The sequence below is a fragment of the Bos indicus x Bos taurus genome, chromosome 3 (genome assembly GCF_003369695.1).
Source record: "Bos indicus x Bos taurus breed Angus x Brahman F1 hybrid chromosome 3, Bos_hybrid_MaternalHap_v2.0, whole genome shotgun sequence".
Classification (NCBI taxonomy): domain Eukaryota; kingdom Metazoa; phylum Chordata; class Mammalia; order Artiodactyla; family Bovidae; genus Bos; species Bos indicus x Bos taurus.
In genome coordinates this window covers 55,492,814-55,515,836 of record NC_040078.1, presented here as the reverse complement: position 1 = coordinate 55,515,836, position 23,023 = coordinate 55,492,814, and the positions used below count along the sequence as shown (strand labels likewise).

Here is a 23,023-nt window from a genome sequence, read left to right as displayed (position 1 = left end):
CAGGGAATTGTAAACCTGCTGCCACCAAGTCAGTAGTTGTCAGCAAGGATATTAAAAAATGTCATCATTCCAGCTCTCATTAGCAAAAAGCTTCTCCCTTCAGTCCCTTCCATTAACCTTCACTAACAGTTTGCACTTACTTTTAAAACAATTTTTAAACATCACTGATGCTTTCAAGTTAAAAACTACTCACAATGCAATCTGCAGTTCTCACTTATTTCTCCTTCCGTTTTCATAGTTTCTCACCCTGACTTTCCCCTTTTGCTGCTGCTGCTGCTGCTAAGTCACTTCAGTCGTGTCTGACTCTGTGCGACCCCATAGATGGCAGCCCACCAGGCTCCCCTGTCCCTGGGATTCTCCAAGCAAGAATACTGGACTGGGTTGCCATTTCCTTCTCCAGTGCATGAAAGTGAAAAGTGAAAGTCAAGTCACTCAGTCATGTCCGACTCTTCGCCACCCCACGGACTGCAGCCTACCAGGCTCCTCCATCCATGGGATTTTCCAGGCAAGAGTACTGGAGTGGGGTGCCATTGCCTTCTCCGTCCCCTTTTGCACCTGAGAGCAAATCTCCAGTCATCAGCCTGTTGGATTCTCAACAGGTTTTCCCATACATTTCAAACATTGTCTTGTCTTTGCTCATCTATTAACTCATTCACTTTCTTTCTTTCACTTGACTGACATTTACATAGCATCTCCTCAAGTATTTTCTTGTCCTGTGTACATGTTGAATCAAATTCAAGAGAAAATATTATGCAGTTGAAAGGCACTAGAACAGAAGCCCTGGATTCTAGCCTCAGCTCTGTCATCTGAGAAGTATGTGACCTTGAGGAAGTCACTTCCCTTATATATATTAAAACCATTGTTAATAGGGTTGAACTATGCTACATCTAAGATCCTTTCCAGTTTTGAAATTCTACAATTTCATTGTCACTGCAGGGATCCAGTGCAAACAGACAGGTGCATACCACAATGTTTAATAATTCTGAGATACCAATTTCAGGATATTTACATTTTCAGTGGTTGAATACAGAGATACTCCTAAAGGGAAGTAAGGAAATTCTAACTTTGGTTCTTTGGGCACATTATTGGGCCAACAGAGGAGTACTTAAGAAGAAAGGTATCAAATTCTATGTAAGACCACCACTAGTTTTGACCACCAGTCTACTTGCTGTCTCCAATGTACTCCCTTTACCCACTCCAAGCAGCCTTTCACTCCCACAGACTGCTCTCATCAAGCTCAGCAAATGACTTTCACAGAGTTAGAGCTCAGTAAACTGTTACTCCTCGTCTTACTTGGCCAATCATTAGCACTGATTTATTTTATCACACTGCTTAACACTTTCTCCACAGGGCATCCACGACTCACTCATTTCTCCACTTACATCACTGGTCAGCCTCTCTCAGTGTTTTTTTTTGTCCTTCACCAGATCCCCTAATGTTGAGCCTCTCAAACATTGAGTTATTGGTCCTCTTTTCTTGGTGCACTCACTTCTCTGGTCATCTTATACAATGTCATAGCTTTAAATTCCATCTATATGCAAAAAAAGAGAACAAATTTGTATCTTCAGCCAAGACCTGTTTCCTGAACTCAAAACTTGTATCTCCAGATGATCAATAGACCTCTAAAAAAAAATCTCTAATGTTCTTATCCAAACCTAATCCAATCATTTCAGCTTTTAGAAGCTACATCTGTTAAAAAAAAAAAAAAAAAAGTCTTTGGGGCACTCTTGGCCTCTTTATTTCTCTCACACTCTACTTCTAATCCTCTAGGACAGGGGTCTCCAACCTTGGGATTTAATGCCTGATGATCTGAGGTGGGGGTGATGTAATATTAACAGAAATAAAGTGCACAACAAATGCAGTGTGTTTGAATCATCCCCAAACCATCACTTCCTCCCCAGTTTGTGGAAAAAGGGCCTTCCACAAAACCAGTCCCTGGTGCCAAAAAGGTTGGGGACTGCTACTCTAGGATATTAGCCCTAGAATAAAAACATGTCCGAATTGAACTACTTCTTATCTCTATGGCCATCTCTGACCTGCAACTGCAGTAACTTTCTAACAGTTCTCCCTGCTTCTATCTATCCTTGCCACTGAAAATCTGTTCTCAATAAGGAAGTCAGAGTGGCCTTTTAGAACACTAACTCAAGCTCTTCATTAGATCATTAAAGTTTTCACAATGGCCTACAGGCCTAACATGGTCTGGCTCCCCATCACTCCTCTGAATTCATCTTCTACAACCTTCTCCCTTGCTCACTCCACTCCAGTCACACAAGCCTTCTTACCTCAAGCATGACAGGTATAGGCTTGGTGCTGGTTCTTCTTCTGCCTGCAGGTATCTGCATGGTCAGTTCCCTCACCTCCTTTAAGTCTTTGCTCAGTTCTCACCTGTTCAATAAATCCTCCCTTGACCATACTACTTGATCAAACATTCCTGATCCCCCTTACCTGGGACTATCTTTCTTTTTCCACAGCAGTTATCACCTTCCAATGTTCTATATAATTTACCTAACATATTTGTGCTTATTTTCTGTCTTGCCATGCTAGAATGCAGACCACAGAAAAGTAGGAATCTTGTTCTTTTTGTTCATTGAGGTATTTCAAGTACTTATTAAATGCATGATAAATCAATAGATCACTGGACAACGAATAGGTAGGACTGTTCCTATGGCAATCAGGTTATAACCAACATCTTGGGGAGTTACACATGAAATAATAAGCCTAATACAGTCTCATTCTAATTATTCAATCAATGCTCAATCCTGCTGCCTCTTCTTTATCATTTGATGCCACTCATGGATAGAGGGTCTCTGGAGCTCACGTCTTCCTGTTGTGGAGGCCCTTGACTGTAACCAATCAGAATCGTCAGAATAAATTACAATCTTGGGCTGAAGAGACATGAAGATTTCTGTACCCGTGCTTAGTGACTTAAGATAAAGGCTATAAAATAACTACCTCACTTTCTGCTGTAACAGCTATTTAAGCTTAACGATGTGGCAGACATTATTCTAAGACATCATAGGCACACATTCATTCCTTCTTTGCAACAATCCCTACCTCCCGACCTCACACCTCTCTCCCAGTTATTGGATGTGATCCATCTAGACAACATTCAGAAAGCAAATGGGTCAGAAGAGAAGATATAAGTCTGAAGAAGGAGATCATGGCCTTTAACATTTCTAAAGAAAATTATTATCTCTGTCGAGCACAGTTAACCATATCTCCATGAAGCCAGGCTGACAAAATGTTTATGTTGACACATTAAAGGTCAAATATTCAAGGGCAATTAGATTTCTTCAAGATCATCACAGAGATGACCTAGTAAGAAGTGGATATAGAATTTTTGCTGTCCAGTCGTAAGTCAGCATTGACTTGCCAAGTACATTTAAACGCATTTCTAAGTACTCCTCAAAGTTGAATAACTTCAGTTAACTCAGATATTTTCATCAAAATTCATTCATTTGAATGTCTACTGATTTGTAGTTACGGTGCTAAACACAAAGAAGCATAATCCACAGTCCTTTAGTTAGAGAATTTAGTCTAATACAAAAAGAAAAACCAATTCACTAAAAAAGTTTTCTAACTTTTGTAACTTAATCATCAGAACGCTAGTGTCTGTAAAAAGAGGACTAGATAAATAAGACATTTAGGATTATTACATGGAATGCTACAATTTAAATGAATAAACTAAATTTAAATGTGTTAATGTGACAATTTTTTTAAAATATTGAGTTAAAAACACAGATTTTCAAAAGACATATGCATTCATTGGGCTTCTCAGGTGGCTCAGTGGTAAAAGAATCTGCCTGCCAGCACAGAAGCACAGGAGATGTGGATTTGATCTCTGGGTCAAGAATATCCCCAGAGGAGAAAATGGCAACCCACTTCAGTATTCTTGCCTGGAATCCCATGGATGGAGGAGACCTGCAGGCTCCAGTTCATGAGGTCGCAAAGAGTCGGACACGACCAAACACACACTAATGCAGTAATTACACTATGTTCTCTTACCAAAATATTACAAAACGGCATTATATATTCACAAATATAAGAATGTGTAACAAAAAATTAAAAATCTAGACTTAGAGATTAGGTACCCAATTCAGATTAGTGGTTACCTCCCTCTCGGAGGAGGTGAATAGGATTGGAAAATGTATAACGAAAACATCAATTTGATTGGTCAGGTGTTATTTCTTTATTTACAGGAGAGTATTTGAAGCCAGTATTTTTAAATGGTAAATTTTGCTAATTTGAGGTAGTAGAATACCCGGTATTTTTCCTGTGCTTTGTTTCCCAGTATCTTCCAAATTTATAAATGAGAGACAGAGAAGAGAGAGAGAAGCATCACACTGAAATGTGATTCACAATAGATGGGAGATAACAGAAACCATGAGGATCGCATGAGAGATACGAGCAGGTGCCAAGTGAGCAGCATGGTAGGAAGGGCCAGGAGGTTGTACTTTGGAGAGACCAATGGATGGGAATGTTCCTGGAGGTCTTCCTAAAAATACTAGACCGGAGTCGGGCCTAAAGAATGAGCTTTCAAATAAAAAGTCACACAGACTGAGATGAGCAAGAAGGGTATTCATTCCAAAAAAGAAACAGCTGAAGGAAAGACAAAGATGCAAGGAAAGAACATGGAGCTTTCAGACAAAGGAAAGAATATGGAGCATTCAGCAGAGACACAGCCTCAGGGGACACTCTTGAGTCTGAATTTTAACTCTGTCTTTACTAACTTAGTGATCTTGGGAAAGTCATTTAATCTCTCTGCAATTCTTTCTTCAAATTGAACATGGTATAATATCTTCCAGACTAAATTATTATATAGGCTAGAAAAGATGCCCCACATGTAGTAAGATAATAATTGCTCACAAATGAAGATTATAATTAATAATTATTTCCTGGGACTAAGACTCAGGTCTCCTGACTTCCTGAGGTAGTGACCTTTTCATATACTTAACTGTTGATTTTGTAACATAGCATGATCCTAATTTCATATGTCCAACAATTTACAATAATAAAGCAAGAGAACTAACTGGAGTCCTGGGCAACTCACTACTTCTGAACTCACAGATTCACCACTTGTGTCTTCTGCAACAGCTCCACACTATACTCTGTGCTGTTGGTTCTGCTCTAAGGCCTGATATTTCTGACTATTGCTATTCCTTGAAATAATCAAATCAAAGCTAGAATTTCTGGAAAACTGGCTTCTCAGTTGTTGAATCTGTGGCTGGCTAAATCCTGGAATACCAAAGTTGTCTTAGCCAGGAAATTAAAACAGAAGGGTTTTAATGCGTTGAAGTATTCATAACTGGCCTTCAATGTTTACAAAAAACCTAAGTGCACATGACTTGGGTCACATTGCTGTTACTTATAAAGCATTTACAAACCTCCTCAACAGCCTCTAACATATTTTCCATTTTATGCAGGTCGTAATGAAAGGAAGTTTAAACAGCATTAAAAAAAAATTCACGAGAGTTACACAGTGCTGTGTTATGTGAATGGTATACTCCCTCTGAAAGACCCTAGGACTCTTTCATCATATCCAGTATCAGTAAAGGGAGGCTACATCCACACGATTCCCAAGTAGATACTTCTCTCCAAAGCAGACTGATGGTCCCTTGCCACTCTACTGAGCCAGCCGCAACATGATCTAAGCCCAAATTTGGGCATTGGAATTGTCTTTCTCAGTGAGGTTTTAGCAACCATTATCACGATCCCAGGAAATTGTTCATTCTTGGAGATAAACTGCCATAGGAAACTATGTTTTCTCTTTCAGTGAACCTCCAAATTTCGTTTCTCTGCATGGAGGAGAAGAAGCATATGTTGCTTCTCAACAGCACTCACTTCAAATAACTGAGAATCGCATGGTTATTGAGGCCATAGGATCAGTGGATACACACCATCCAAAAATCTTTTGTGTGACAGGCTCAGCTAAAAATGCCACAAACTTGCATTATACCATGCTGTTTTTGTCCATCATCAACCCACTGCCACTGCCACCAACACTTCAAAACAGTATCAGATATGGAATCTAGAAAAATGGTACTGACGGACCTATTTGCAGGACAGGAATAGAGAGACAAACATAGAAAACAGACTTGTGGACACAGCAGAGGAAGGAGGGAGGACAAACTGAGAGAGTAGCATTGGCGCATACACACTACCATGTGTGAAAGAGGTAACTAGTTGGTAGCTGCTGTGTAGCACAGGGAGCTCACCTTGCTCAGCTTGCTGTTGCCTGATGACCTAGAGGGGTAGGGGAGAGGATACATGAATACAAATAGTCGATTCATGCAGTTGTACAATAGAAACTAACAAAACATTGTAAAGTAATTATACTCCAAATAAAAAAAATCAATTAAAAAGAAAACAGTAACAAGACTCTCAAATATTCTCAGCAATCTCCCACCTGAGAGGGAGATACCTTTTATTTTGCTTCCCAAACAACAAAGAGACTGGTCTAAGACTTTACCAGGTTTAAGTAATGATACTTATTAAAGGCACTAACTTTATTAGATTGTTTTTGGTTTGCAGTAGTTTTGTCACGGAGAGTATTTGAAATGAACTGAGATGACATCTTAGCCCTTGAGGAAAAACCTGCACAACCACTGGTTCTAGTGGTAGACATTTAGGTCTATACTCGAGACAAGACAGCCAGACAGAGGATAGGCCAAGAATCATCATCCTTTTAACCCAGTGTCCTTCTAAAATGAGGGGTAGCAGAACATGCCACCCCAAAATATATCTCTGTGGCATGAGAGCCATTTTGAGCAGAAAGCAATTTAGAAGAAACAGAAGAGCTCTCTGCCTGCCCCTGTTTGCCTAAAACCTGATGTAAATTTGCTAGTGTCTCCTCTCCCCTCTCTACCAGGAAGAACAGACTTTACCAAAGACACCTTTAGAACCCTTGTCAGCCCAGAAAAAGCTGGAATCCAGAGGAATATCAGAGGAATCCACATAACAAACAACTAACTAGCTTTATCTGCTATTAATTCCCCTACAATTTGCCTCCCTAGAAGCTCAAAGCCCTTCTAACCATATGTTATCACTTCTCTAAAAATGTCTTGTTCTTTTATCAAGATGCTGTATAAGCCCACATACTTGCCACGCTTTTGAGTTACTCATCACTGTTCTATGTGAATGCATGATATACATGCTAATAAGGCCTTCCCTGGTGACTCAGTGGTAAAGAATTTATGTGCCAATGCAGGAGACATGGGTTCAATCCCTGGGTCAGGAAGATCCCCTGGAGAAGGAAATGGCAACCCACTCCAGTATGCTTGCCTAGGAAATCCCATGGACAGAGGAGCCTGGCAAGCTACAGTCCATGGGGTCACAAAAGAGTCTGACATGACTAAGCAACTAAACAATAACATACTAATGAACCTGCACATTTTTCTCCTACTAATCTGTCTTTTGCCAGTCTAATTTACAGGGCCCCAGCCAATGAAGCTAAGACAGGTAGAAAGAAAAAGAGGTATTTTTCTTTCCTACAAAACACACTAGAGAACAAGGGGTGTAAATTGCTTTTCTCTATCTGCTCTAATCAGAGACATTACTCATCTTTGAGATTGTTGGTCTAGTGTCTTTTATGGCCACAAACCTCCCAACAAGTATTGATAAGGTATAAATGAAGAAGGGACAAATGAAGATAGGAAAAGACATGTTTTTCTTTTCATTTTCTAATTTTGAAACAAATCCTAAAATTAAAGGAATCTTTTCTCTTTCCTTAAAAGGAGAAGAGACCAATAGTCACAGTACATCTACTGATGCATTAAAGGTAGCATTTTGGAGTTCATTCCCAAAGACAAGCTAGCCAACAGCAGAGAAATCTATGGGACTTCGATTAGCCATCACAGTTTTTCATTTTATTTTTTGATTAACTTTTTTCATGCATAGCTGAGAAACACTAAACAGAATGAAAGGCAAGTTTTGTAATTAGACTATATTGCCCAAGGCAAGAGAAAAAGAAAGACAGACAAATCCTGTAATTCAGCTCCTAAGTAACATCCTCCACATGACAGAGTTTCTTCATACATTTTTAAATCAGGTGTTAAAGTTTTGCATGTATGCATTAAAGAATGTTTCTTTTGGGAAAATATATTATTTCGCATCAAGTCTTTCATTTTCTTTCAAATACACTTTTCCCCTGTATTTTAAAACAGGTAGTATATGGAAATATTTGGAGGCAGAAATAAAAGGAAAAATATCATGAGGGAGAAATAGATGACAAAACTTACATGTACACATAAAGCTTTTTCATTAGTACATACATTAAACTAAAGTATGAACCAAACCATAGCCTCTGGAATAACAAATTAAAAGCTAATTGTTGTATGCTTACTATACGGGAAACAATTCAACTCATGTAGAAAAACATCTGATTTAAAACAAAATACACTTTAATTTGCAAAGCTTTCATGTTATCTTTATGGTCAAAATGGAAAAATGTGGACTACATAATAGAATAGTTGAACAAATGTACCCAAGAAACATTGATGAGTGGATTGATGTCATTCTGGAGCAAGGTTTCTCACAGATGACACAGCTTTCCATCTTTGACTACCAGTATTTCTCATCAATAAATTATATGAAAGAATATGCTTAGCATATTAGTAACAAGTACACAAACTGAAAGGAATAGCTAAAATGATAAATAACCATATTAAGAATCCAGAAGGACTCAACAGGCTAGAAGTATAAGCCAATATTAACCAGATATAATTTCATAAAAATAGGCTATAGTTCTAATTCAGGATCAAGAACTCAGGTACAAAATTAGAAAATGATGGGAAACCAGGAGCTAGGATCCCTATTTTAAAAAATCACAAACACAATTAGAGCACATCTGTGATTTTCATTATTTTAAATATCATATCTCTCTCTGTTTTCTGATCTAAAATCTGGACAAAACAATGTCTACCTCTCAGCCTTCTTGAGCATTTTAAATGAATAACAAATGAGACAGAGTCTTACAGCAGTCTACGTGGACCAAGGGCTTGAAAGCCCACATACAATGTCAACATCAGAGCAAGCAGTGTGATGTGTTTGCTGAAGCTGAAATGTGTTCTCAGTCACACCCAACTCTTTAGGATCCCATGGACTGTAGGTTGCCAGGCTACTCTGTGCATGGAATTCTCCAGGGAAAAATACTGGAGTGGGTTGCCATTGCCTCCTGCAGGGGAGCTTCCCAACCCAGTCAAACCCACATCACTTGACTTGGCAGCTGGATTCTTTACCACTGCACCATCTGGGAATGAGGTTTAGGGGCCTCATTTTCAGAGGAATGGAGGAAAATCAGAAAACATTTATTGAATATCCACTTATGTGTCTGCTCCAGGAATACTTAGGCAATGCCATGGTCTCAGCCCTCAAGAAGGTCTAAATCTAGAAACATACAATAGGATAGTTTATCCAGAAGAAGGTGACGTGTATTGACAGTTCTGTAAGCAAAGTCAATGAGAAATGGTTCTTTGAATCACCCTTACATCATCCACGGCATCTAACCCAATGTTTGCTCACGTAGCTATTCAGTAAACAATTTTTTGAATGAATGAATGATGTAAGTTTTGCCTGAAAAAGAGATTTAGGGAGAAAAAGAAAATTCCTTTTAATATTTTTGAATTCTAAATTAACAGGGGTGGACACATACTTGTAGCTCCAGAACTGAGGCAAAAGGGTGAGGGGACAAGGAGACGAATTTGAGTTTTCTACAGAAAAACGTTCTAAGTAGAGCCACTGAAACAAAAAATACTAGAAAGAACTTGCGAGTGCCCGGTCACTGAGACCATTCAATAAGAGGCTGTATAGGATGATCATACCACTGTAGAAGGAATTCTTACCCTGGGATATTGGAAGCTGAACTATATGAGACAAAAAAAATCTTTTCAGAGATGCTGATCTGAGGCCCAGGTGGTACAGTGGTAAGGAATCTGCCTGCCAATGCAGAAGACATGAGTTCGATCCCTGAGTAGAGAAGATTCCCTGGAAGAGGAAATGGGAACCCAATTATTATGCTTGCCTGGAAAATCCCTTGGACTGAGGAGCCTGGTGGGTTGAAGTCCCAGGTCAGAAAGAGTCAGACATGATTGAGTACCACCACCACCATGACCAGTCCTGATACTCAGTGCTGGTATTATAAAGCCTATCACACCAAGTGCTGGGAAATTAAACTGGACAATAGTGTTTGGTTTAAACTATCAAAAAAAAAAAAAAAAAAAAGAGGAAGATGATAGTTTACAAATTAGCTCAGGTTATAACAAGGGTGCCACTAAATGCACAGCATCTACCTCTGGTATGTAGAGCTGTACAGCTTTGCCTTCATGCCATTTGACGGAAACTTTTCCTAAGTCCTTGGCTCCATCATGGAAGACTGAATTGGAGCAACTATTCCACAGCCAATCAAGCATATAAAAGGAATTCTTGCCACTCAGCTCATAGGAGAGTTGTCCTTGCTTCATGTGGAATGAGAATATGTAACAATTCCCAGATTCGGGTGCAGGTCCACTAAGACCACAACTTCCCCCATACCTTGAATAAAAGAAGCAACTCTTGTTAACTCTAGACCAGAATAAAAAGTGTATCCATGTCCTCTTTGTGGGCTGCCCTCCAAGCCCCAGTATGTGGACCCTTCATTCTGAATCAATCTAAAGAAAATTACTAATAACAGCATTGCTAGTACTCAGTCACAGCAAATACCAGAAACGCATAATGATAAACATTGTTCTATAACAATAAAGATATCTATTGCTATAAGACTAATTAAGATTATTCTATTTTTTTCTGTATCTTCAAACTCTAAAGCTTGGCCTCTTTTGTGTACCTCTATTCAAAGATCACATGGTGTCTTCTGGTGAGACATCTGCCTCCATAACTAGGACAAACTCTCTGAGACCTTAAAGAAAGATCTGAATAGTAGATCTGAATAACCTTTCAGGGAATGTGTGTGCTTGTCCTTCTCTAAAAGTTATATTTCTTTGCTTTAAAGAAAATCCATTTAGGATATTAAAAAAAGGAAGAAGCTTGATCTTTTTTTTACTAGGCCAGTTAATTGAGATCTGGGTTTGTGAATTTATCTGACAATCTGCAGAAGCCTTTGTCCAGTACCCTGCCCTTTTATGTTTGTTATTATATCAAGGAACACTGATTATATCATAAAACAAATATATTTATTTATGGTTCCTAATGGCTGTATCCATTGTTGCTTCGCCTGGGCCAATTAACTAGAATCAAAGTAAAAAGCACAATCTCAAGTTTTCTATCAATTGCATTTAGAAGTAAAACCAAAGGCTTAAGACAAAAGAGAAGTAAAACTGTGAAAAGTCTATTTCCAAAATTAACAAATAGAGATAGCCTGAAAACCACATACCCCAGGGCCTCATTTCATCTTTAAGAAAAACCAAGATCTAACTTTTCACTTGAAAGTTTCCAACCCAGGCCACTTCTGCAGCACAACATTTCAATTCTATTATTTAAGGCACGGTTTGAAATATTCCCCAATTCAGTTTAACACCATCCAGAGCACATTTCCAGTGTGTAAGTGCACTGCCAAACAGCCAGCAAACACAGGTAAACAGACACCAGGCGGACAGAAGAGGTTACATTTGTTTGGCAACTTCCTCCAGGCTGTTAGAGTGGAGCCTTTAAGAAGCTAAAACAAAAAGTCCTTCTCGACGTTTGCAGTAAACTAAGCAAAACAGCAAAGAGCACAGCCCAGGGCCTAGAGCAAACGACAACACAGGAGCAGTGATGTTCTCCTGGCCCCACGGCTGTAACTTGAAACTGTGGCAGCTTCTGAGTGAACACCACAACCCGGCCCAGCAGGCCACAAACAAGGACTTCATCCACCTCTCCATCCAGCACTCAATTGTTTCAGTGAACACAGTGAGAGATAAATGAGGTTGTACTTCAGCTGTCAACGGCCTCACCACCTTACCTCTACAGAGGACTCTCAGCTCGTTGGCTCCACCCTCCTGCTCCCTTCATTGTCACAAGTTGTTACATCAGCTTCAGGCTCAAAAATGCTTAGGCTGTAATCCACAATCCATCTTTTCATTTAACTTCTAAACATTAAGATAAATAGAAACCTCATCAGTAAACATTGTGACAGTTATCTTTTTAACTGTCATTTCTATAAACTTACACGCATCCTTTTCTAAATCATGCTCAGATGTATCAGTTGTTCAAATATAAACATGTTTAGCAGAATTCTGTCATTTCCTCACATGTATATTCATTTGTGAATGACTCACTTCATACATCTTCATAAACCTGAGAAACAACCATTTGACTTGTTCACAGATTCAGGCAGTGATGTAGGCAGAGTCCAAGGTTGGCAAGGTCTACAGGGTCAGCTGTGGGGAGACAGTAGCCAGAAGTCATGGCTCTGGGATTGTTCTAATCTGTCTTCGGGTACGAGAAATGTTACAGAGGTTCACCCAAAATGAAATTCTCTCTTTCTCTTGGCTTGTGTTGTACCACCTTATCCTCCAACTCTTGATTAAACATTATCTTTCCCATCTGCTCTAGGGAACGTTCACCACCTTGTGGACCTCCAGGCTGATTGGTTTTTATGGGCAACCTGATCACAGTTGTACGCACATACTTAGGATTATCTCAAGGACAGAGAAGACAAACAATCTATTAACTATAATAAGCAACCACACATCTCATGGTAGCCCCAGCATATATTTGATTTCAAAAGAAAAGGCTGAATTAAAATATGTCTGTCCAAAAATGTCTCACCTCCAACACATAGAAATAGCATTTTCTGTTCTTCATGCTCTGGTGAGCAGTATTACTAGAAATCACATCTCGGCCCCACTCAATCAGACTTCCCAGCCCTTAAATCTTATTTTAAGATCTGACACTACAGCAAGAAAAAGATCCTCTTGAAAGATCACTCTGTGATGATCTGTGGGCAAAGCATGCAGAGTGTACACACACACAGTTTTTTTTTTCTTTTAGGAAATGCATCACTATTGCTTTATGTAGACAACTCATTTCTTCAGTTACCTTGCAATTATACTCATCCCATTGCTTAAATTTATAAAACATCAATCTTGAAAATTTAGTCAAATACACAGAGTTCTCTGAGAAAGTCAATTTATGTAGCTAACCAGTGCTAATTACAGACATTAGAAAATCACTGTTATTATTTGTCAATATTTAATTCAATGCAGAGTAATTTATCAGGACCTCATTTGCCCACTTCCTCATTTAAGTTGAACATTATTATAAAAGTCTTTGCTCACTTGATTTTCAGAAGAATTCCTTATAAATGCTCATCTTTCTTTTCACCCCTGTTTTATTGATGAGCTCAGTCTGTTGTTTTTTTTTGGCTGACCTTTCAAACAAAGGTACTTGCTTTTTCTGTTACTCTGAAGTTTTATGATCCTGTAATAATGACAATTATGATGCCATCTGATCACACTGTATATATTAATGACCAGTCATATCTAGCCACATGTCTTCACAGCTTACTGAGCACATCAGTGAGACCTGTCAGGCTGCCTTCTTGCAACTTGTATCTCAAGGTAATTAAAAACTAGCTTTTTTAGCAGTTTGAACTTTGTTTTGCAGTGAATTGGAAATATCGCATGCTGTGGAAAGAGAGAATGTACCAGTCACCTGCTCAGCTTTGTGCAACAAAAGGTGTGATAAACAGGTACAGGAGTTAATCATGTACCCATAGTGAGGGCCTGCAAGCTCTCGCATATGTTTCTTTATTCATTACTTTGCTTAAGCAGAGAATGAGAAAGTGAAGAGCTGAGTGTCATCTTCAAATTGCAATTTAGGCCCTGACTTAACAGGTCCAAGTCAAGGTCAAGCCAAGGGGAAGAAGAAGACAAGCATGCTTAAACGGGCACAGCTGCCCACAAGAATTCACAAGACGGTTGTGGTGGCCTCTGGGGACAGAAGAGGAGGGGTGACGGTGACAGGGAGAATTACTCTTCACTGCGTTCTCTTTTGTTCCATTTGAACGTTTTACCTGGTGCTCATATTACTTCCCTGGTGGCTCAGACAGTAAAAGCGTCTGCCTACAGTACAGGAGACCCGGGTTCGATCCCTGGGTAGGAAAGATCCCCTGGAGAAGGAAATGGAAACCCACTCCAGTACTCTTGCCTGGAAAATCCCATGGCCAGAGGAGCCTGGTGGGCTACAGTCTCTGGGGTCACAAAGAGTCAGACATGACCGAGCAAATTCACTTTCATTTTTTCACTTTTCATATTTCATTAAAGAGTATTTAGCAAATGACTATGTAATATTTGCCCCCCTTAGCACTGCAACAACCCACACTGATCCCTAAAATCCACACTAGTGAAATGACACAGTAGCTAGGGTCGCCCTCCAGGGGCCCAGCCCCTCACTCCTTTTCCTCCTGATTCCTCTTCCTGTCCCCACCCACCATGTCCTTAGATTTTTACCCCATCAAAGATAGTTTCCAAGACACCATCTGATTTATTGAATACAAATGAATGATAACAGTTTTGCTTTCCTACATGTACATAAGAGAGCCAAGTTAGACAGAAATGAACTGTTCGAATCTTTGTTTCGAGAACACTGGAAACAAATTGCCCTAGATTCAACTGTTGGGAAAGATGTCTGTGTGTGTTCTGGTTTGGAATGAAGAGGGATATCGCCACATGGAAGGGAAGAGGGGCTGAGATCATAAGTAGAAGGATTAGCAACTGTATGGGCTGCTGTGCTGGAGAACAGCCTCCAGCCAGGCTGACCGACCACACCTTTGGGCAGAATGCTAAGAAAACAGGATCCTTATACTAACGCATATATATGGAATTTAGAAAGATGGTAACAATAACCTGGTGTACGAGACAGCTAAAGAGACACTGATGTATAGAACAGTCTTATGGACTCTGTGGGAGAGGGAGAGGGTGGGAAGATTTGGGAGAATGGCAATGAAACATATAAAATATCATGTAGGAAACGAGTTGCCAGTCCAGGTTCGATGCATGATGCTGGATGCTTGGGGCTGGTGCACTGGGACGGCCCAGAGGGATGGTATGGGGAGGGAGGAGGGAGGAGGGTTCAGGATGGGGAGCGCATGTATACCTGCGGAGGATTCATTTTGATATTTGGCAAAACTAATACAATTATGTAAAGTTTAAAAATAAAATAAAATTGGAAGAAAAAAAAAAAAAAAAAGAAAACAGGATCCTTGCACTCAGCCTCTCTGGAATCTAAAAGAGCCCTCAGACATTGATACTCATAAAACACCACTGTTGGGTGTCTTCAAAGTAGTGCAGCACTTCCATCTACCAAGACCCTGGATGGTGAAAATATGTTCTATTGGCTTCTTTGAACACTCTCCATGAGATGGCCCTAACCTTCCTTAGCTGCCTGACTTTGCTACTTTCTGCCTTTTCAATGCCCCACTTTGATACTGCCTCAAATCCAAGCAAAAGCAAACCTATAACAAGCTATGACAAATATAGACAGCATATTAAAAAGCAGAGACATCACTTTGCCCACAAAGGTCCATCTAGTGAAAGCCATGGTTTATTCCAGTAGTCATGTATGGATGTGAGAGTTGGACCATAAAGAAAGCAGAGCACTGAAGAACTGAGACTTTCAGACTGTGGTACTGGAGAAGATACTTGAGAGCCCTTTGGACAGCAAGGAGATCAAACCAGTCAATCCCAAAGGAAATCAACCCTGAATATTCATTGGAAAGACTGATGCTGAAGCTAAAGCTCCAATACTTTGTCCACCTGATGTGAAGAGCCACATGGAAAAGACCCTGATGCTGGGAAAACTCGAGGGCAAGAGGAGAAGGGGGCGGCAGAGGATGAAATGGTTAGATACCATCACTAACTCAATGGACATAAATTTGAGCAAACTTTGGGAAATAGTAAAGGACAGGGAAGCCTGTGTGCTATAATTCATGGGGTTTCAGAGATGGACATAACTTAGCGACTGAAAAAAACAAATCCAAAGTTTCTCCTTCTATTCACTTAAGCAGGTGAGAACATAGTAAGACAAAAGATCGCCTACTTGAGAATTAAACATCTCACCTTTAAGTAGTTACTAAGGCCAAACTCAATAATCTTCTATTTGCTGTTTTCTGCAGTATAATTACGTGGCAGAGAAATTTCTGGTTAAAGGCTTGTGCAATGATTCTGTGGCTGCCTTGCATGCCCATGTCTTTCTGTAGAGAAGCTGACTTGGGAATACCAGCTCCTGGAACTGAATAATCCATGTAAGATCTACTAAAAGACATCTGCTTTTTTGTCAGTATGAGAAATTATTATATTAACATTAAAACATCACTGACTTTTTTCCCCAAGATGGAAACATTTTTATGGCTTTTTCTGATTTTTAAAGTAAATTAATACCTATTTTATAAGATCTTTACCCTAGAGAACAGTACAAAATTGTAAATGAAAGACCTTATCATAATCTTCCTTGACTGGGATATCCACTGTTAGCAGTTTGGTGTTTATCTTTAGAGATCTCTGTTTAGAAACACAGACACTAATGAAAGCAATTTGTACATGCTATGTCAGAAGTCTGTTGTAAGTAACAAAATCAAATTAATGCTAGCTTGAGCATAAAAAGTATCACAGGTTAAAAAACTCCAGCTAGTTTCAGGCAGAGCTTGATCCAGGGACTCAAAGATTATCACCAGGACTTGGTTTCTAACCAGCCCTCACCCTTGCTCTTCTCCATGTTAGTATTAACTCTCGAACTCCAGATGCGGCCTACCAGTAGCTCCAGGTTCACCTGACCTCAAGGTAAATTCTAGCAACAAAAGGCAGATCATTTCCTCCTGCTTTTTATTACACAAGTCTTATGTTTTGTATGGGTCAGCATGATTCAAATGTTCATCTCTAAACCACTTATTACGACCAAGAAGATGAAATATTCTGATTGAGCAAGCTTGAGTCTCACATGTACCTCTGAAACCACCAATGAAATCAATTGCTTCCTAAACACATGAACTATGTGTGTGTGAGAGGGAAGAGGGTTCCAGAAAATGAGGGACTGTTGACAAAGGAGCCAATGAATGCTGATAAACAAAAGTAACAGATGCCCCCAATACATTTGCTTCTTTCACCATTGGAATCAGGGCCTAATTTGTGAGGCTCAGTTCAAAGTGAAAATATCAGACTCCTTCTTCAAAAAGTAGTTTTTAAAAAAATAATGGTATTATATTAAAATATAAAATTGTTTTTGCTCTTCTGCAGTCTCTCCTTCAACCTGTCATGGTATTTGGGTTTTACTCTATAAGGTTGTTCTAAGAAAAATTAAAAACTCACGTTACTACCATGAATATTATCACTCATACATATATTTTCTCTATATCAGTTTTAAATACAAATATAAAGCTTTTAGCTCATATATGTGGAGAAGCCAATGGCACCCCACTCCAGTACTCTTGCCTGGAAAATCCCATGGACAGAGGAGCCTGGTGGGCTGCTGTCCATGGCGTCACTAAGAGTTGGACATGACTGAGCAACTTCACTTTCACTTTTCACTTTCATGCATTGGAGAAGGAAATGGCAACCCACTCCAGTGTTCTTGCCTGGAGAATCCCAGGGACGGGGGAGCCTGGTGGGCTGCTGTCTATGGGGTCGCACAGAGTCGGACACAACTGAAGCAACTTAGCAGCAGCAGCAGCAGCTCATATATGAATCAACAAAATTACACAGTTTGTATTTTGTAGCTCACATCTGACTCTGTATTTCATTCTTATCAGAACAATGAAAATGAACTCAACCATTTTAATTTCCCCTCTTGAATGTGCACCCTGTACAACATTAGCTACCTGCAGCTTACCAAGGAGCTAGGAAAGGCTGAAAGGACAAGTCAGTATGTGTTGCTCTTCCCCTTTACTTCTATATCATCATTTGTAGCATAAGTGGCTGGCAAGCACACAGAAGTAACAGAAGTATGAAAGGATATGACAGGATGTTGGTCATTCATGTTTCTTGGAATGCCATTGTCTGCTCTCTGCATTCAGAGCAAGTTCTGGTTTGAATGGAAAACATGGCCTTTGAAGGGCTGTCAGGGACCCTCTTGCCTAGCTATAGTTGGAACTTCCTTCCCTTGTATTTACTGAGTCTCACTTACTCCCACATATGTTGGGCTCACTGGAATTCAGTGTTCAGGACATCAAGAATGGTATGTGCAGATGGGGCAGCAAAGAATGCAGACACATATTTCACTCACAAAAAAGCAAGTACAAAACAAGTTCTTAAAAATTCCAAGAAAGCAACAGCCAAGTATTAAACTGTGTTCAGGGCCCTTCGGAGTGCAGGCTTTTACAACGGCACAGGTCACAGGCCCATGAAGTTAGCCTTGGGTCTCAACAAACAGTGACAGAAAGTTCTGCAAAAAGAGTGAGAAGTGCCTAAGGGAACCCTCTGCTCAGAAAGAGAGATTCCACAGAGTAACAGTTATTAAGGGGAAAAAAAGGAAACATTTCAAACATCTGCCCTGCAATCTATCAATATGACTCTTTAATCAAATCTATTACATATGCACAATTCATTTATTTTTAATGGTTTTGTAGTATTCCACTGTATGATTGCACTATATCTTAACAGTTCTAGATTAACATTTAGCTTCTTTCTAATTTTTCAGGAGAACTTTTAGGAATATTCTTGAAAACACAGATAAATTTCTAGGAGTGGAATTTCTGAGTCAAACAAGATATGTTTTAAATTTTTTATAAACATCTTCAGGCTGCCTGTCAAAATGATATACCAGTTTATACCAGTAAAGCAATGTCGGAGAAAGCCTATTTCCTCATACCCAACACTTAATATTATCATTCTTAAAAAAAATCTTTGGCAATCTGACTGGATATGTGGAAACTGATACCATTATACATTTCTTAAATCATGACTGAAGATGAACATCATTTTATGCTTATTATTAAATTTTACTTTAACATTTCTGAGCACTCAAACTCTGTTTGAAACCATTGTCTCACTCTCCATTAAGAGTGAATTGAAGCAATATGCTATTATTTCCTACCAAAATAGGAAGTAGTAGTTGCAGCAGCCAATCATTTTGCTTCCTACATACCAATCATGTTATATACATCATCTCTTTAAGTCCTCACAATCTTACTGAGTCTTAAAGATCAGGCCTGTTATTATCCCCATTTTACAGAGGAGAAAACAGGCTTGGAAAGTTTAAGTGACAGTTAAGTGGCAAAATAGGTACTCTGTTGGAGCACGTCTATCAGAAACCAAAGTCCGTGCTCTGAAAACCATGCTACACCACTATATGTTCCTAAACTCAATTTGATGTTCCTAACTTTCATATTAATATGGCAAACGGTCCTGCATCTAATTGAATTAGAGCATAAGATAATCCCTAACCACAGAATGGCATTGTCTAATACCTAGCAAACTCTGAGGTTGTTAACCAAAAGGAAGAATGTTACCTAAACTTTATCTGTCTGGCCAGGAGCTGAAAGGCATCTAGGAAAACCGAGTGTGCATCACTCATCTTGAAGCCTCGTAAAAGAAGGGAAATTGTATTTGCAAGTCCAATGTCTGAACGTTGGAGGAAGCCTCACAGGAACACTGCAGTGAGGAGTTAAAATGAGGGTCTGGAGAGAGGATGTGGATAATATAGTGCGTGGGGCTCTCCACTGCAGGGTATGTACATACTTTATACACTAATTCAATTACATTTTTAGATTATGCAGAGAGACTGATTTAAGCAACAGCCTGCACTGCTGTCCCATCACCCATGCATACATGCAGGAGAACAGAGTTAAGAGAGCTGGGCTGATCTTAACTCTGGATTTCTTGACTTTTATGGGCTTAAGTTCGAACTTTAATGTTTTATTAATGTCAGGTTTTTGGAGATGGTATTCAAAATGCTTCAAGCAGAGATATGATGGGTCTCAAAGACCTGGAATCTGATCACATTGGCAGATAGGGTAAAAAAATATATATATATACACACTATTTTAGACAAATTATCAACCACCCAAAGAACCCAGTGAGATTATTCTTGCATAAATTATTAACCTTGCAAAAAGTAAAAATATTTATCTTGCAATTATTGATAAATCATGGTAATGTATGTAATTATGAATTTTGTCCCTATTACAAAATATAACTAGATACATTCTTAAATTGATCATCTTCAGAAAAAGGGAATTAAGAAACCATAGAAATAAAGAGACTTGCTCCAAGCACAAAAGAAATGAGCTAACTTGTAAGTGCCTCAAAGAGTCAAGACATTCTAGATTGTCTTTCGTATTATTTATATCTTATACTGATTCATGCAAGACCTTACAAAACCTTAAGGCCCTGGTTGTATGTGTGACTTTTCTAGTAGGAAATTCCAAAGTTGACTCAATTTCTAAAAATAAAAGCTTTTTTACCAGACTGTTTCTCTTTCATTTCAAAACGTTTGGCCTTTGGGGAAAAGGTGAGATTTATGTAATATGATACTGATGGAAAAGGAAAAAGTTGCATTAAGGGTTAATTTCAACTTCTTTTTTTGCATCTGAATAAATAAATGTATTGATAGTCTATATTTTCCTTGAAAATATTAACAACACATTTCTCTTTTGAAAGATCAAGGATGAATGTGCTACAAAAATTTTAATCAGATTGCTACCATTAATGAGTGTTAACACTTTTTCTCAGTGTTACTTCTGTTTTTGCCACCGTTAACATGACTTTCTTTACCTCTTTCCCAGTTCATTTGCAATACTCACAGATTTTAGGGGAGAGATTTTTATTTTTCCGGAAACTGAAGATCCTGAGTTACATGTTTTCATATTCATAAATGTCTTGACTCTGAAGAATAAAGTGAAAAGAGATTTAAACTGGGCAAAATGCTGCTTATAAAACAGTCAGGAATAATCATCTCAACTAAAGCAATTGTTTGTGCAAAGACAAAAGGGGCCAAATTTTGTCCTTGGATGTGCACACACAGCTCCTATTAGCTTTTGAAAACAGCTACGTGAGTGTAGCCAAGAACAGTGTTTAGCCCAATTTGGTCTAATTTATCCAGACCACTACAGTCATGAAAGATAAAGACAGATTATGAGACATTTTGCATGTCAGTACAGTAGCATGCTTTGTGTTTTTCCAGTCCCCAGGGCTTCCTTCATCAGGCCAGACGTCAGGGATCACATCTGAGAAGTTTGAAAAGTCTATAGATCAAATTTATTTGCAATGCTACTTGCCGTAGTTGGCAGTCCTATCTCAGAGGATGCCATTCTTTCTGTGCTGGGTGCCAAACTCTAGCAAATTAAATTTACCGAGAAGAAACAGTCTTAGTCATATGCAAATGAAATTAAATGCTGAGACAAGAATAAAAGGACATTGGTTTTAAACAGCCTTTTTTTTTTTTTAATACCAATTGAGAGGTATTGAATTAATATGCTTTAGACAGTCTCAATGCCCTAGTTTATAAGATACATCCCAAGGAGAGTTTTTATAGTTTACTAAATTAAATTTCCATCAGAAATGCTTGTACCTATATACATGGTAATCTATATGGTTATTTACTCCAAAATGGGGCCACAAGTCACAGGACTGGCTTTGTCTAAACCAGTGCTGAGTAGGTGGGTGATTTCCCTGCCAAATGGCTGCCTCTGGGCACTACACATATCTTGAATATCAGAAGACCCATCCCTATTGTATGAGATTATACAATTATCCAATAATGGGACCACCAGTGCCCCCCCCCTTTTTTTCTCTCATTGATATTTTATAAAGAAACAGGAAAAGTTTGGCAACCTATTTTGCAAACCCATGTCAAAGACCACACTGCTGACTACACTCTGTTTATTGCAGCTGAAGGGTAACCAGGGGTGTTTGCTCTCAAAATGGACACTTACTTGACACTTTCATTTCCTGGCACTTTTAGAATGCTTCTTGTCTGCTCTTCGTGTCTGGGGTCTTGATCCAGGACCTTTTCTAAGAGTAAAATTCCTTTGTTGTTGTTTTTGTTGTTGAGTCACTAAGTCATTTCTGACTCTTTGCAACCCCATGGACTGCAGCGCCCCATGCTTCCCTGTCCTTCACTATCTCCCAGAGTTTGCTCAGATTCATGTCCATTGAGTTGGTGATGCCATCCAACCATCTCATCGTCTGTTGACCCCTTCTCCTAATGCCCTCAATCTTTTCCAGGTTCAGGCTCTTTTCCAATAAGTCATCTCTTTGCATCAGGTGGCCAAAGTTTTGGAGGTTCAGCTTCAGCATCAGTCCTTCCAATTAATATTCAAGGTTGATTTCCTTTGGATGGACTAGCTTGATCTGCTTGCAGTCCAAAGGACTCTCAATAGTCTTCTCCAACACCACAATTAGAAGGCATCAATTCTTCGGTGCTCAGTCTTCTTTATGGTTCAACTCTCACATCCGTACATGACTTCTGATGTCAACAAAATGCTTGACATGAATGTAAGATCCATCACTAAGGTCATCAGAACCTCTCAGGATGTTTCGAGTACACATTAAGAGAGAAGGAGAGATTTCTCAGTAATTTGTCAAGTTTTACAAATCATGAGTTGATATGTTTTACAAATGTTCTACCAGTTTCTGAAGGAAACAAAAAGTCAAATACCATGAATGTGTCACAGCTACACTACGTGCTCACACCTGTATGGTTTATTTTACAGCAGGACTTGGTGCAATTGGCTCAGTAAGATATTTTTTTAAAAGTTGAATTTTTCAGCTGAAATAATGCAAGTGAATGTGGTTTTCAATTATCCATACTATACTTAGTCTTTGCTGAAGATAACAAAGAGTTCAACTGTCAGACACCAGCTGACAATGGATTAATAATGATGGTAGAATGAAGAAGGAGAGGTTCAATAAGAGTATCAACCTATACCCTTCTATTCCCTTGAGAGAAGTAACATCCAAGAGCCTCCATGGTTCTTTTATTTTTCCTTCCACCTGAATTTGCAAGTTAGCTGAAAAAGTCTGCTCCCAGTATTTAAGGCTGAAATTGGACATCTGGATCATAAGCAAGTAGAAGATAACAGGCTATGGGATGCACATCTTGTGAAACAGGAACCAAG

The 23,023-nt window shown here is 39.1% G+C and overlaps 1 long non-coding RNA gene across 2 annotated transcripts in view; it reads right to left on the bottom strand.

The window, feature by feature from the left end:
• LOC113889657 overlaps positions 1 to 23,023 on the bottom strand; it is a 449,340-nt gene that overhangs the window by 398,413 nt on the left and 27,904 nt on the right. For both annotated transcript variants that reach the window (XR_003510312.1, XR_003510313.1), the window contains exons 2-3: positions 20,708 to 20,789; positions 11,933 to 12,059 (exon numbers count right to left, since the gene is read on the bottom strand). This is a non-coding gene — a long non-coding RNA (uncharacterized LOC113889657). The remainder of the gene's footprint in view (positions 1 to 11,932; positions 12,060 to 20,707; positions 20,790 to 23,023) is intronic.